A 17,144-nucleotide genomic window follows, 5' to 3' on the forward strand; every position below is an offset into this window, starting at 1 on the left:
GCATCTGGTAGGCCAATATTATCAGAAGTCGGGTCAGCAACATGATCTCTTTGGCGTCGTCTTGCTACCTCAGGTGTTTTCTTCATTTATGCAAAGTCCATTTGGTCATCCACAAGGACAATAATTTTTATAGGAGCGTAGCTGGACTCTGTTTCTGTGAAAGCATTTCTCCTCTCAGACAGGTTTTATCCAATGAGCAACCTGGCCTCTTGCATCACATGCAGACCACTAGCCACAATGCGCTGGTGTCTTTCTCTGTTAAGCCACATGGCTGCATGCACCTACATGACACTTTCAGACTCCATTTGAGGTGCCTGCAAGCTTGGCTCAACTCAACCTCCCGACCAAGCAGGGATTGCATTGACTCCAACGTTGCTGTCCCACCAGAGTCCTCACCTCCCTCACTTGGTGATCCACCCAGACAAGGTCATGGTGAGGACTCCCTTCAGCCCTCCCATATCAAAGGCACCATCCTGACACCTCCCTTACAGAGTGGGGCACTCACATGGACCCCCACGCTTCAGGGTACCTGGACCCCAACAGAGGGCAGCCTACATGTAAGCTTACTGGAACTGAGGGCAGTCCACCTTGCATATGAGGCTTTTCTTCCCCCCCATAGGCCCACTCCATGTAAAGATAACGTCAGTGTTGCCACAGTGGTCTACATAAACAGGCAAGAGCGAGATCTCTTCCACTCTGACTGGAAGCAATCAGGCTTTGGAACTGGTGAAACCACATTACAATGCAGGTTGCATACCTCCCAGGTGTCCACAACTCTCTGGCAGACAAGTTGAGAAGGAGCTTATCTGCAGACCATGAATGGAAGATCCAAGAGACATTTCTAACATTCGCACAATGGGGAACTCCACTATGGCACCTCTCGGCATCCCAGATGAACAAAAAGCTTCCCATGTATTGCTCTGGGGGAGCTATAGACCGTGATTCCCTGGGTAATGCTCTCCTGCTGCCCTGGATGGATGGTCTCAAATACACCTTTCCTCCAATCCCCCTACTAGTACAGGTTGTACGGAAGATCCATCGTGACAGAGCCACCGTCATCCTCCTAGCACCCTACTGGCCCAGACAGTTCTGGTTCACAGAAATCCTAAGAATGTCCACAGGCCCCACTATCGGGATCCGCCCATTTCCGGATCTCCTAACTCGGGATGGGGAGAAGATCAAGCACACCAACCCAGGCTCACTCTGCCTCATGTTTGGATGGATGTTGGAATAGAACTCTCATGCTCTGCCCCGTTGGGGAAATCCTTAACCAAAGCAGAAAGGATTCTACTAGAGCCTGCTACCTGGGTAAATACCAGCAGTTTTTCACCCTGGGTATGTCGCAACCAACATTCACTAGAAGCCCTGGGTATTCCAGTTACCCTAGACTATCTCCTCTCCTTAAAAACGTCAGTTGGCTGTCAGTACACCTAGCAGTGATTAGTGCCTTCCTCCCTCCAATAGAGGGATGTTCTGTCGTTGCACACTTGGTTACTGTGCTATTTATGAAGGGCTTGATCAGGATTTTCCCAGTGATCATCAAACCTATGCCTCATGGGACCTCAACCTTGTCCTGTCAACACTCTCAGGTCCACCCTTGGAACTGACGGCAATATGTGCCATGACCCACCTGTCCATTAAGGTGGCATTCTTAGTGGCCATCACTTCAGCCAGAAGAGTCATTGAGATAGCAGCCATGATGGCAGACCCTCCTTATCCAATATTCCATAAGGTTCCCCTTATATTACACCCCAGATTCCTCCTCAAGATTGTGTCCGAGTTCCACATCAATCAATCAGTACACTTACCTGTATTCTTCCCAAAACCCCATGCTTCTTCCAAAGACTGGACACCTCGCTCCCTTGACATCAGGCATGCTCTGGTGTTCTACGTGCAAAGAACCAAACCCATTAGGAAATCTCCAAGACCATTTGTTGCCATAGCAGAAAGATCATCTGGGCAAGTCATATCCTCACAGAGGATTTCTAAGTGGGTTTCAAGATGTCTTAGAATGCTACAAAATAGCAAAACTTACCCCTTTTGGGGGTATCACAGGGCACTCCACAGGAGCACAAGCTGCCCCCACAGCATCCTTATCAGACGTTCCACTACAGATTTGCAAAGCAGCAACTTGGAGTTCTGTCTAGGTGTTCACCACTCACTACACTCTAACTCAAGCTGCAATTGTGGATGCAACCAGAGGGATGGCAGTACTACAGGCATCTCTGCTACCACCTTCCTTGCACCCTTCTCCACTCTGAACACTGCTTGCCAGTGACCCACCTATGGAATACCTATAGGGACCAGCACTCGAAGAAGAAATGGAGATTACTTACTGTAACTGGAGGGTCTTTGAGATGTGGGGTCCCTATCTTCATTCTACTACCCGCCCTCCTTCCCTCTGCTTCGAATTTGGTTGCATTGTGGTAACATTAACAGTCCAGGAAGTTCCTCAGCCAGTTCTTTTAAAACTCTTGGATGAAAGTAATCTGGACCTGCTGATTTTAAAATGTCTAATTTTAGTACCTGCTATTTAACACCTTCCTGAGACAATAGTGGAATGGAAAGAATGTTATATGACATGACTACATAATCTTTTTTCCCAAATATAGAACATAAATATTTACTTCTGCCTTTTCTGCATTATTGATAATGGTATTGGTCCATGGTAGAATTGTTAAAATTATTTTTTCCCCAATATACTTTAAAAACTCCTTATTGTCCGTAGCTCTGCTGGTCATAGATTTCTCTTTGTGTCCTTTTGCTTCCCTGATCAAGTTTTTACAATTCCAAGCTTCTGATTTATATTCATTACTATTAACTTCCCCTTTCTTCCATTTGTTGTTTTTTTTTTTATTTTTCATAATTTTCTTCACTTCTCTTCTTAACCAGTACAGCTTTCAGTTGTGGCTTTTTGGGTATCTAGTAAAATGTTCTTAAACAATTCCCAAGTATCATTCACATTTTTCTGATTAAATTCTTCCTCCCAGCTGATTTGGCTCATAATTGCTTTCAGTTTTGTGAAAGTGGCCATTTTAAAGCAACAAGTATTTACATCATTGGTCTGGACTTTATACTGTATGCACATTATAAACATGATCAAGCCATGATCACTTGCACCTAAGGTACCATTCGTTTTGAGTTCTGTGATCAGTTCCTCTTTATCTGTGAAGATGGGTCTAACAGAATTCCCCCGTGTTGGATGCAACACTCTTTGAGTTAGGAAGTTGTCCATAACATTTAGAAATTCTGAGACTGTCTTAGTATTAACACAACATGCCGGGGGAACTCTGAGAGCAATTCTCTCTTCCTTCCTTCCAATTCTCCCCACAGCTCCTCCAGGGCTGGCATGACTCCACATAGGCCTGAACACTGGGATGGACAATGGTGCCACAAGCTAATATTCACACGTCGGATGCTTTTAATTTGCATTCATCTGCATATGTGATTGCTGCTTACGTTGCATTGCGCTGCACTGGGTGCAAAGTTAATCAGTGTTTACTTCCAACCTGTAACTGTTGTAATAGTAAAAAGAAAAGGAGTATTTGTGGCACCTTAGAGACTAACCAATTTATTTGAGCATAAGCTTTCGTGAGCTACAGCTCACTTCATCGGATGCATTCAGTGGAAAAAAATTTTTTTTCCACTGAATGCATCCAGTGAAGTGAGCTGTAGCTCACGAAAGCTTATGCTCAAATAAATTGGTTAGTCTCTAAGGTGCCACAAGTACTCCTTTTCTTTTTGCGAATACAGACTAACACGGCTGCTACTCTGAAACCTGTTGTAATAGTGACGTTTGTTTATCTTACCAGTCTTGGAAGGAGGAACTCAACATGCCGTCTGATAAGCCAGGTTGATAACGATTAAAGGCATATTCCCAGTTACTGTCTTTTCTGTCCTGGAGTAAGAACCAGAGGCCATGTTTCCAGTGAAAACCTCAGGATGTCCCATAATAGGCTCTGTGGTGTGGCATCCGCTGCTTTCTATCATAGTGTTGTGTCTATGGGAGCAAGAAGAAGATAAGTGTAACATACACCACTCTCCCATACACTATACTTAGCCTGGCACTATAACACAATGCTGGGTACCCTGACGCCACCATGCTTGTACATCAGCTTTTCCTTTCAAAACTAATTAATCCATTAAACTTTTTTAAATTAAAGGGGTCATAGTACAGGGATGTTCTGAAGTAGGTGAAGTAGTTTGGGGAATACACTGCCTTTTACAGCGACCCTGACCAACCTTAGCAAAGGGATCTGATTCCCCAGAAATGTCCCTGTTTCTGATATTTTGGCTTCCTTTCCTAAATTGTTTTTGTATGAATCTCCCTGGGTATTCCTCTGATTTTTTCAGAACAAATTAATGCGCTAATTGGGACAAGAAATTCTCCTGTTAAACTATCAGCATTAAAGTTGCCATACAAATATGGTGGCATTGGGATGCCCATAACTAGGGACGTGGATTTTTATTATTTATTTTCCCTGTTATGGTAGCAAGCCCAACTCAGATCAGGGCCCCATGGCGCAAGAGGTTTACTATGTACAAACATGTAGTAAGGGGCAGTCCCTGCCCCAAAGGACTCTCATCTCAGTAGACGAGGTGGGAGAGGGGAGTACTGTTCTCCCTGCTTTATAGAGAGAACACTGAGGCACGAAGAGACGAAGTGACTGGCCCAAGGTCACACACAATGTCGGTGCCAGAGCTAGCAATTGAACCCAGCTCTGGAGTTCCCAGTCTGATACCCTACCCATAAGTCCATGGGGTGTTCCCAGGCAGGAAAAGCAGCTGAGGCACTATATAACTTTTATAGACACAATACTGAGCACTGGCAAAGGGATGCCATGCCACAGCTCTAGCCAGGGATCAGACTCTGAGTGGGAACTGGGTGTGCAGAAGTCAGATGGGCTATGGATGATTGCTGGGGGTGGAAGGGAAGAGTTGGATGGAGTGCTGCTTAGAGGGGGAGGAGTGGGGAGAGGGAGAGGCTGGAAGTAGGGGAGAAGCAGCTCAGACTCCCCCTGCCCCATCCCTTTTGAGACAGCATGGGACAAGGTGTGAGAGATGAGGGAACAGCCTCAGGGAGAAGGAAGCCTGGTTTCTGAGAGCTGGAGAGGTGACTGATAGCAGTGATCTTAGCGATAAAGCAGGGCAAGGTGGGCCGGGTATAAGGCCAGAGGAACAAGGTGGGGAGGGTAAGGATGGAATTGTGGGCACCATGGTGGCGGGGTGGGGGGGAGCAGCAGATGGCTGGAAGATCGCTCAGAGGGAAGTTGACTGGGAAAGTGAACTCCGTGGCAAACCGGAAAGGCCGCATATGCCTGATAGCAACCAAATCAATACAGCAGCACATGGTTTGTGAATGGGTCGATAGGGTGAGGAGAGGACAGGTGGCTGGGTTAATGATTGAGCAGGGTAGTGCTGGGCTGGTGGAAAGTGTGCCAACAGTCACCGCTGGGGTAGTGAGCTGGTGATGTTGGCAGGGGGCAGGTCCCAGGCTGCGGAGGGGCTAAGTGGCTATGGATGAGGTGGGGCAGCTGCCTTGCTCCCAACCTTGAACGTTATGCTGAATAAACAAGTCATATCTTGGTCCTGTTTGTTCTCGGCGGGGGGGGGGGGGGAGTGTTTGGTGTTTGTCCAGGACACAGGGCCAGTGTTTACAGAGCGGTTTCTGGCCTGGCAATGCAAAGATGCAGCCCTCTCCCTCTTGACTAACCTGAGCAGGGGGCAGTTGCAATGCCACTCCTCAGCTGCTCAAGTGGAGGGAGGAGGATGGGGGCTTGCGTGTTTGTTCTAGCACGCTGTAATAAGTGTCAATGGCTCCAAGGTGCTTCCCTCCCCAACAGCTGAATTCAAACAGGGCTCACCACAGAGCCAGGACTGAAAACTATTCCTTAGGAGAGGAGAACGGACTCCCAAGAGTTGGGCCCTGGAAGGCCCACAGCTGTCCCTCCTGTGGCAGCACTGGGCTGGTCAGAGACTGATGCACAAATGAGAGCCCTTCGCCTTTAGCTGATGTGGGGTGTGGAACTAGCAACAGGAGCCATCTTGGGAAGCTCTCAGAGTCTGGCCTGAGTTTGGAGCCTCTGACTGGGGAGAGGGGGAGCTCTGTGCAGGGACAGGCCTGAGGGGCCAAGAGCTCTAGCTGGGAAGGACTCTGCCTCTGAGTGCTTGTCCCAGAGACGCACAGGTGCCAGGCGGATTGAGGTACCTACTGGGCCTTATTGCCCCCTGCTCTGTGTCAGCGTGTGGGCCTGACTCATGGCTGGTTCTGTTTGTTGTTGCATGACTGAATTCCCAGGATCCCCCAGAGGCTGGGAAAGGTCCCCGTGTATGAGCGCCATGGCTGTGGGGACCTAGCAAGAGCTAGGCGCTACCTGCAGCACTCCCTGCCAGGGCTTGTGGGGCCATGGTCACAGCAAACCATTTGCCATGCCCTGCTGCTTACACGGGCTCTGAGCCTGGGGCTGTCTGAGGGCAAAGGAGGGCTCAGTGACAGATGCTATGGTGAGATGATCACAGAGACTCTTACAAATCCTGGGTAAATTCCCAGGATGGCTCTTACCCTTGCCCTCTAACTCTTTCCTGCCACTCCCTGTTTGTACAGCAAGGAGGACAATGGGACACTGATCTCAGCCTCTCGGTGCTAAAGGAATACCAGTACTCTGTCCCACTTTAATACTTCCTAGATCTGGGATATTGAGCATCTTCATAATCTCAAAAATCCTGAAATAAACTGGTTTGCAAGAAAAATCCCTTTTGAGGCTGTCAGTTTTTGAAGAAGCTGTGATGATGCTGTCTAGCACACTGTATGTGTCCAAACAGGGCTCTGAAAATAGTCTGGCATTTCCGTGTGAAAGATTATCACTTCGCAGTTGTGTGCTTTGTGGATGTGTCTACAGGACTTTCACCTTTATGCTTTGGATAGCTAAACACTAGCCTTGCTTTGTCACTTGATCTTGTTGAAACTTATCCAAGTTATAAACATTTGCAGTAGGATAATTCTGTTTGGTGTTGAATTATAACCCAAGCTAAAGGCCCAAACTCTTCCAGGTTTGAGTAATTTTACATGCATGAGTAGTCCTGTTGCTTTCTCAAGTTGGAAGTGGGTGAGCTTAAGACCACACTGAATGGATAATAATTTGTGGCTTGCATAATTGTTTTGGATATTTTATATTCTGTTGAGAAGCCAAACTACCTAGGTATTAGACCTTGTGGAATTATGAGCAGCAGGAATACATTCTAGAGCTGTGTAAAGCCAGTGAAAAAGTTTCCATGAAAATTCACATTACATTTTTCACCAATTCAATCAGTGTAGGTGTGACTGAAAGTACCCCTGTATTTACACCTTACATGCTATTATAATCATGCACAAAATATGTTTTGTTGAGGTATCATTGATAACTAATAACTCTCTAGTCAATAATATCACGGTGAAATATATGTAGCAACATTATATGTAAGGCTATGATTGAAATCCCCCTTATTATGGTCTTAGCACATGTTCAAAACCACACAAGCTGAAGTATTCTGAAGGAAGAAATGTGTGTTTCTTTTTGGAGCATATTCTGAGGTATATAAAGTCTAGGATATATATATTAACATGCTCAAAACGGTCCTCACCAAACAAGGACACTCCACCAGAAAAGCAGATCGCATCAAGAAATGAGGCACCCAAATACCCTGAGAGAGCCTGCTTCAATACAGAAATAAAACTCCCTCCGACTGCACATCCCCAGTTATCACCTACCACCCCACACCAGAACCCATATGGGTTGTCATCAAACAACTACAACCCATATTTGATGGGGACCCCATCCTGAAAGAAATCTTTCCTAAATTCCCTCTTTTGGCCTTCAAACAACCCCCCAACCTCTCCAAACTCATCAGAAGCGGCTCCCCACAGACAAGGACACACCAACTCAAAGCGGCAGCAGACCATGCCAGAACAACACATGCAAAACCTGCAGACATCTTTCCATTGCTACAATGATCAAAAAACCCCACAACACACCTTTCAAGACCCATGGGTCCTACACATGCCTATAACGTGGTGTACCTCAGTCAGTGCACTAAATGCCCCAATAAAAACTATGTGGGTGAAACCAATCACCCCGCTCTCGAACTCACACTGGAAAATAATACGACTTCCTATCACCTGTGGATGAACACTTTTCAAAAAGTGATCACGCTATATCTGACCTATCAGTCCTCATCCTAGATGGAAATCTGCACAACACTTTAAAACGATGAGCCTGGGAGCTTAAATTCATAACTTTGCTAGACACTAAAAATTATGGACTGAATAGAGAGACTGGATTTATGGGTTATTACAACAATCTGTAACGCACTAACCACCTCCACCCCCCTCCACCCTTCCTTTCCTCCCTATGATTGGAGCAGTCACTTTGAATGGTCCTTTGAAACATGTGTAAACTACTTTAAGCTAAACAATCTTTTTCACCTTGTGTTTAGCTGTGACACTGTGAGTACCTTTCCCAGACCTGGAGAAAAGCTCAGTGTAAGCTTGAAAGCTTACCCCTCTCACCAGAAGAAGCTGGTCCAATAAAAGATATCACCTCACCCGCCTTGTCTAAGATCCTGGGATTGACACAGCTACAACAACACTGCATATAAGAGCAGAAATGTCAAACAGTGGGAAGCTGGAGAGGATTTGATTCCTCGTTCTTCTCTCTGCTCCGCACATTCTCTGCCCGGCACTTGGTGGCTCTGGGCAGCAGCCAGTGGCCCCTTTTCCTCCTTGAGAAAGTGGGCTGTTCAGTTTCTTTAAGTCTAGAACACTGGATACAGTTCCATTAACCCGTGTGTCCAATGGGAATCTGTATCTTTGTCCTTCACTTCTCTCTCCCAACAGTTCTTAAGGCACAGAGCAAAGCCCTCCACTCTCCACATCATGTCACACACATCAAGGAATTCTAGTTATCTTGGTTGCAGCACTTAATTTGGAAGGGATATATCTCGACCTAGTCCTTGGTGAGTGTGGGAATTCTGGAGAGCAGCTGTGATTTTTCTAGTCAGCCAGAGCATCTATCAAGGTCTTTCCAGGAAAAGGTCTTTTGCCAGGAAAGCTGCTTTCATTTAGGGAACTGATCTGAGCTATACCAGCGAAAGCATTTTTTTTGTTGTATAAACTGTGTCTACACTAGGAGAGTTTGCCGATCTAGTTATACCAGTATAGCTGCACTGGCAAACCTTTTCTAGTGTAGACCTTGGTTTGGGGATAATTACAACACCTGATAAGGCATTTTACCTTTAAGCTACTCTGAACCTTACATCGATCTTAACGTAGTTTTTTCTTTCAGAATTATTTACTGAGCCCTCAGTCAGACCGCATGCTGTAAAAATTATACAGGAAAAGACAGATCCATGCTCCAAGGATCTTACAATCCAGTCTGGACAGAACTCCTTTCAGACACACAGTGCCCCATTTGATCAGGTGACATTCAGAACTCTGTGTAGTGAGCTTATTTTTTTTAATCATATACTTTTGGAGGGCATGGCCTGGATAGTCTGTTCATGTCCCTAGTGTGCGCTTAACTCTTTTGTGTGTTGAGCTCGTATTTGTGTGGAGTCTGACATTTTAACAAGTGGATTATTTTAATAAGGCACTGAATATAATGTGAGGAATGTGAAAAAACTCTGAACTGCACACTTCTGCTTAAGTGTATTTTAAAACCACCCTGTTTGCATTTTACAATAATCATCCCCAAACCCTTTCTTGAGAGAGAGAAACTTGCTCTATTTCACGAACCAATGGCCATATAATTTAGAAACGTGCTTAAAAATTCAACTGTACAGAAATAATTACAATGCCGCATTGAAAATGCCACATCCTGTAGAAAAAGTGTTTACTTGTAACTTTTTTAAAAAATAGCAAGGAGTGTATAAACTAATGTTTCTTATGCCCCCTAAAAACTTTCCACTTTTTTAATTAAGAAAAATAGAAGTAATTAACTCGGAAAAATAATTCTTGCCTTCATTTATTTTCCTAATGAAAATGTTTCGGGGGCGGGGGGGAGTACAAACGAAAAGTAATCAGTGTAAGTTAAAATTGGACCTTCAAAGCTTTTTTTTATGTTTGAAGAAAATAAAAATTTAACATGAAAATTAAGCTTTTGCAGCACTACTGAAGGCGCTTTAAAGGCCTTCTAATCTTTTGTAAAATTAAATTACTTAAAATACACAGACTCACAAAAGAGATCCCAACGGGTTAGCCTGACCCAGAATGAAACTGCAGTAATTAAAATAAACATTCTGTTCCTCACCCCGCCACTTCCCAGCACTTCCAAAGTGGTTAACCTTGAAAAATCAACTAATTCTCCAAAAAGAGTCAGGATTTTGCTTGAGTGAAGTTTCAGTCTTTGAGTTCACACTGGTCTCACACAAGGGTATGAATCCTGGTGAAAAATGCCATTGACACACACTAGGGCTGCAAACCAACTCATCAGTCCTGCACACACTTACGCATCTGCTTGATTTTGCTAATGTGATTAGCCCCAGTAACTACTCAGGTCAGTAAAGTTAGGCATGTGCATAAAGGTTTGTAGGAGCAGGCTTCAGGTTGCTCACCATTAAAAGCAGGGAGGAGGTTAGTTTTAAATAGAATTGATTGGAAAACCTTCATTGAAACATTTTTCTATTGGAAATTGCCGTTTCAAGAAAACTACATAATTGTATCAATTTTGACACAACTTGCTTTTGAAAACAATTGCGGGGGGGGAGGAGTTTTAAAATGTCAATGTCCCATTTCAACATTTTTGGAATGAAAAGTTTTGTTTTTTTGTTCTGAAACAACTTTATGCTTAGAAACATATTTGATATTTAAAAGGGTTGAAATAGAAACAAAACATTTCAACTGACCCAAAATGAATTTTTTTTTTCAGCATTTGATTTTGTGAAAAATTGTGGCTTTCTGTCCTGATTTTAGGATAAAATATTTAAAAATCTCAAATTTTTTAGTGGGACGGAAAATCCATTTTCTTACTAGTTCTACTTTGAAATCATTAAACGAACGCTGAGTTGCTTGCTATGATTTCGAAGGACCACCCTATTGTTCTCTAAACAATTGAAAACAAAACAGGGAGGAAAGCTGATAGCCTTGGAGTTAAACCACTGAGCTGTGACTTAAGAAACTTTGGGTTCCATTCCTGGCTCAGCCACTCACTCCTTGTCTGGCGGCAACCACTCGCATGCAAATGCTTAAGTACCTTCCTGAATCAGGGTCTTAATCTCTCTGACTCCATTCCCCGTCTGTAGAATGGATCAAGATACTTCCCTACATCACAGAATGCTGTAATGCAAGGCATTCAGATACTGCTGTTACATAAAACCTCTTTTATTTATATTTTTAAATATTAAAATATATTCTCAGTGCTTAGAAATCCTTAAAATTCTTGGAACATTTATTAATGCAAGATCAACTCACTGATCCAGCTCTTTTTAATGGCTGTTGACCTAGAGCAGAGGGTCTCAAACTCAAATGACCATGAGGGCCACATGAGGACTAGTGTATTGGCTGAGGGCTGCATCACTGACACCACCCGCCTTGCTGCTCCTGGCTCCGCCCCCACTCCACACCTTCCATGAGGCCCCACCCCTGCCCCCAGGGGGTGCAGGGTGTGGCAGGGGCTCAGGGCAGGGAGTTGAGGTGCAGGAGGTGTGCAGGGTACGGCAGGAGGCTCAGGGCAGGGGGTTGGGGTGCAGGAGGGGTGCAAGGTGCGGGATGCGGCAGGGATCTCAGGGCAGGGAGTTGGGGTGCAGCAGGGGGTCAGGGTGCAGGGTGTGGCAGGGGCTCAGGGCAGGAGGTTGGGGTGCAGGAGGGGTGAGGGATATGGCAGGGGGCTCAGGGCACGGAGTTGGGGTGCAGGAGGGGTGTGGGCTCCGGCCCGGCCCCGCTTACCTAGAGTGGCTCCGAGGTGGCAGCGGCATGCACCGGGGCCAGGGCAGGCTCCCTGCCTGCCTTCCCTGGCCCGGCCCGGCCCGGCCCCTCTCCGCTCCGCTCCAGGAAGCAGTCAGAACCAGGTCCCTGCAGGCTGGGGGCGGGGGGGCAGAGGGCTCCGTGTTGCTCTTGCTTCCAGGTATCTCCCCCGAAGCTCCCATTGGGACATATGAGGGTGACAGCTTGGAGGTGCTGCTGGACCCAGCTGCATGAGTCCAGGGACGTATAAGAGGTCAGCTTGGGCGTGCTGATTAACCCAGTCCTCTCAGATGCTCTCTGTTCGTGTGTGTGCGTGTGTGTCTGTCTGATTCTGGGGCTGGAAGAACCCAGCCCTGGGGAACCTAGGTCCATTGGGAGGGAACTGCAGCAGGGAGAAGTAGAGCTCTGTATGGGAACACAAGCAGTACATTGACAGAATTACAGAACCCCCCTCCCCCCACAGAAGAGTAACCCTAATGAGCATACCCCAAAGTAACGGGCAAATGTGGTAACAAATTGGTGGAGAATGTGGGCAGCACATGACCCTAATCATGTGGTACTTGCTGAGTTGCTCCAGAGTGGGAAAACTGAGGCACAGATCTGTGCAAACTGTCTCTTCCTTTTTCAGACTAAGCTCCTTCAGCGAGGTCCCTCTCTCATAGGTAACATCCTGTAACTTTTAAGAATCGTGCTTAGAATAACTGTAGGACCATGCAAGAAGGAGTTGGAGTTGTGCCTCAAAAGTAAAAATTTTAGAGCAATACTGTGACTGCGTGAAAGGGCTTTTGGTAGGGATCATTAGTGAGATAAAGGAAGTAGAGATGGCTGAAAAAAAACACCTTGGCTGCTCGCTTGAGACAGGAGAAAACCAACAGGTTAGAGAGATGGGCAATGAAAAAGGGGAAATGCCCCTGGGAAAGGGGGTGCTTTAAGGGTGAGAATCCCCTGATTGAAGCAAGTCTGAGCTTTGAACAATATTGCACAAACTTTAAGCCACGGGGTAGCGCAAAGGATGCGACTACTGCATGGGCATTATTTTATGCATGTCTGGACATGGGTGAAATGGTAAAGGGAAGGCAGGAACTGGAGCTGGAAAAAAAGCAGTTACAACAGTATTTGAACAGACAGATGGGTGTGACTTTATAGCAGAAAAGCTTAAACTGGTGACTGTACTTAAAAATGTGCAAGAGAGAGACAAGGCCAGCAGGAATGCAAAACAGTATAGGAAAGAACGAACACACAATAATTTTGTTAGAAGAAGTGAGAGTAGCAACTCACTTCCTGGCAGATGAGAATAAGGCAGCCAAGGTAGCAGCAGGCCATCAGAAGTGTGAGGCAGAGATTAGTAAATTGCATGCCAAATTTAGTGCCCATAAGGGGGTGGTAGCAGCTGTAAGGTTGAGAGAGGATTGCAATTTGGAGCCTCCTGGGAAAATAGAGAGACCCCCTGATACTGACCCCAAAAACCCATTCACCCCTGATTGGCCGTACATGCATAATGTTGCCCCTGTTTCCACAAGGGAGGTTAAACACAAACAGTTGCAGGAGCCAATCTTCCCACGACGGAGCTGGTCACGGATGTAGTAAGATGGTCTCCTTGTCAGGCCAAGGCTATTGCCGAGAGACTGGGGCCACTGAACTGTGACGCTGCCGGCTCGCATTTGGCAAATGTACCCCTCTGCTGATGGCATGGACTTAACCCCATTGGCTCAGTTATACGCCTCTCCTTGTGATGAAGATGCTCTGGACATAGGCATAGGTTCTTGGGAGTGGACTGCCGCTGGACCCTGGGAATGGATGATAAATGCTCTCAAAATATTACTGCCTCCTGCTTCCCTCAAGAAACTATATATAATGGCAGAGAGAACCCAGGAGAGGCCCCTGAAGCTTACCTAATTCAAAAAAAGATGCTGGTAGCTCTCTCTGATTCATTACCTGACAGAAGAGAATGGGATTGTTACTTCCCATTATCAGGGACCCGAATTAGTACAGAGCACTTAGGCAGGACTAAATTCTCAGACAGAAATGGCCATGGGGGCTGTGGAGGTAGAGCACCTCACCTGGAATGAACTAGTGGCAAAAATCAAACAGGCAGGGGATTTGCTGCGAGAGACTGGTGTCTTAAAAAGACAAATCAGCAGAAAGACTACCTCAGAGCCAGTGCAGGCTATCACATTTGTGAATAATGGTCCTCACTCTGCCAGTCACCCTCCCAATTCTAATCCCCCTACCTCCCACAACCCTGGGCAGCGCCGACCCAAGGAGACCCTTAGGAACATGATTTGGATGGAGCTGGTGAAGTTAGGGGAGGATATGTTAGGGGAAAATATGATAGTCAGCCCCTCAGCCTCCTGATGAATGGTTTGTCTCAGGTCATGGGGAAAAGAGTTAATGCAGGGAACCCCCCCGCCCCGGCCCACTAGCCTGGTACGGAGTGCGTCCCCCACGCCTACTCCCTGTCAAAACCAGATCCCTGCCCCCTCTTCTCAGTGGAGGCTCTCGAGGGAGTCGGCTGATCAGTAGGGGTGCCCGGTTCCCTGCAGGCCTCCCCAGCTAATCACAAGATTTCAGTGCGACGTATGGGGCAGACCCACTGTAAGGGCTACAGTGGGGAACCCAGGGATATTAGCCCAATTGCTAGTGGACATTCTAAGTTCTCAGTGCATCTCCGGAGGGAGACCCACTGATAAACAGGTTATCAAGGAAAGAACTGGGGACACCTGGGTGACCCACACGAAGGGACATCAGAAGAAGCGCACTGGAACAACCGAGCTGATGCCTTAGCCAAAACTACTGCTACTAGTAACCACACTAGAGACACAGACCAGGTAGAACAAATATAGGCAGTAACTACCCAGGGAAAAACTTTAGGTAAAGGAATAGATACCTTGGACTTAAGTACCCTTCAAGATGGGGATACAGAATTCCAGTCCCTAGCCAGGACAGGGAAAGATCCCACAGGAAAATACAGGATTGAGCAGGTTGGAGATGTCTGGTGGGCAGTGGATGCAGGTGGTCAAAGGTACTGGATAGTCTCCAGCCAGGTACCGGGGGACCTGATTCAGTTTGTGCAGTTGAGCAAGGGCATAGAGGAAAACAGGAATATTTTAAATAGGGTTAAAGATACAGAGTGGTGGCCAGGCATGAAAGCGGATATAGATACGCGGTTTGACAATTGTCTGCAGTGCACCATGGTTAATGCTGATCACCAGGTTCAAAAAAATGCATTGGGGCACCAAAGAATAGAGGGTCTCTGGTCCCAGATTCAGATAGATTACATAGGCCCTTTAATCACCACCAGTAGAGAGAATAAATACTGCCTGGTAATAGTGGATCCCATCTCCAAATGGGTGGAAGCCATTGCTACTAAAACCAACACTGCCTCGGTCACTGCTAAGCAGCTCTTTAACATAGTTTTCTCAAGAATGGGAATTCCCAGAATTGATTCAGATTTGGGATCCCATTTTGTGGGAGATGTTATGCAAGAGCTATGTAAGGCTTTAGGCATTAAGCAACGTTTCCACATAGCTGGACATCCTGAGTCCTCTGGACAAGTTGAATGAACCAATCGCATGCTAAAGGAAGCTTTGAGAAAACAAGTAAAGAGCTCAGGGAGTGATGGGGATGAAAAGCTACCAATCATCTTAATGTCTCTAAGGCACTACATGGGTACACGCCCTTTGAAGGCAAATGCGCATGCCTGAAAGTTGGTGGTTAGGAGTAGAACTGCCTAGTGCCTGGGAAGGGAAGGTGGTAACAGATGAATGGGTACAAACCTTAGTCGAGATGATCGCTGCTCTACACAAGCGAGTGGCAGCACAGCTAGGCATAGTACAGCAAAACATCGACAGAAAACTAGGCTGGGGAAAACCTCCTTTGATATGGGAATTAGGCCAACCAGTAATCTACAAAAAGTTTTCAGCAAAGGAGCACTCTTTGACACACACCTGGGATGGCCCCTGCTTTAGTGTGAATCGGACCAGCCCCAGTGTTTATCAGGTAAAAATCCTGTATGGAAAAAATGGGAAACACTGGTGAAAATGGTTTCATTCCTCACAGCTCAAAAAGTGGAAGGATAAACCACCTGACCCTCAAGAAATATTATAACTGTCTTCTCCATCCTGCCAGCCACCCTTCTTGGCTAGCAAGAAGAAATGGCTTGGGGCCATTGGAAAATACACGTTGGGTGGGCTTGTCAGTGCCTACCCTGATGTTGAGGCAGGAAAAGGCCGGAAAAGTCCTCGACTGATTACGGCCACCTTCACATAGGTTACTGTTTCATGTTCACCCTGCAATATTGGTCCCAGATTCTCCCCGTGTACACGGGGAGTGTGGAAGTTTGTTCTCTTCTGTGCCCCCTCGCAGGTCCCGAACAGGAGCCATGACATCCCAGTGTTACACCAGTACACTGCTGTTCATAAGTGTCTGGAGTCTGATGCGGTCCAGGCTCTATGCTGTACTTGTGATCCCTCTGAACCTCTGAAGGTGCTGGCCAGCTGGAGCCCAGGAAGTAAAATTGCTACTGTGCTACATGCATGGATTCTATGGGAATGGGAGTAACCCCCCGGCCCTGCCGCGTCGCTACCAGTTCTACGCTGTTGGCAACTCCTCGGGTTGCCCCTGGGAAAGCGTTGCCAATTGCATGCAGAGTGCCACCAGGGAGTCACTCAAGTTTTGTTATAAAACTAAGCCCACACCAGACTCTGTCCCATTCTTCTGTAAGCCGTTGTGGTCTCGAAAGGGACGTACACCATCAAACGCAACCAGTGATAGCCTCCTTGGTGGTGGAAGGTGGTTGCTTCTCTCTCTCTCCCTCCCCCTCGTGGGTGTTTTTTGGCTTCTTCATTCGCTCTGCAGCAATGCTGCTCGTACCTAACCTAAAGATCCCTGCAGTGCCCCCAAATCCTGTGGGGTTTGCTCATCAAGTGGGTCACTACCAGAACAAGTCTAACGTGAAAGTGGGGATAGGGATGCGCTGAACCTGGGGCATATGAGGGTGGCAGCTTGGAAGTGCTGCTTAGCTCAGTCTGCTGAGTCCAGGGGTAAATAAGGGTGGTAGATTGAAAGTGCTCCTTGACCCGGCCTGCTCAAGCGCACTCTATTCCAGTGCGGTGCCCATGGCACATGAGGGTGACAGCTTGGAGGTGCTGTTCGACCCAGCCTGCTGAGTCCAGGGACATATAAGGGGTCAGCTTGGGAGTGCTGATTA

General features: G+C 46.7%; 1 long non-coding RNA gene across 4 annotated transcripts in view; it reads right to left on the reverse strand.

The window, feature by feature from the left end:
* Positions 1–16,853, reverse strand: part of LOC114020977 — a 29,629-nt gene extending 12,776 nt beyond the window's left edge. For 2 of the 4 annotated variants that reach the window (XR_005225856.2, XR_005225854.2), the window contains exons 1-4: positions 11,918–16,851; positions 3,810–4,000; positions 2,337–2,498; positions 1,809–1,887 (exon numbers count right to left, since the gene is read on the reverse strand). This is a non-coding gene — a long non-coding RNA (uncharacterized LOC114020977). Of the gene's footprint in view, positions 1–1,808; positions 1,888–2,336; positions 2,499–3,809; positions 4,001–11,917 lie in introns of all 4 variants that reach the window. The other 2 variants (XR_005225855.2, XR_006290813.1) reach the window with 2 other exon arrangements.
* Between the last annotated feature and the right edge of the window lie 291 nt (positions 16,854–17,144).

The sequence above is a fragment of the Chelonia mydas genome, chromosome 5 (assembly GCF_015237465.2).
Source record: "Chelonia mydas isolate rCheMyd1 chromosome 5, rCheMyd1.pri.v2, whole genome shotgun sequence".
NCBI lineage: Eukaryota > Metazoa > Chordata > Testudines > Cheloniidae > Chelonia > Chelonia mydas.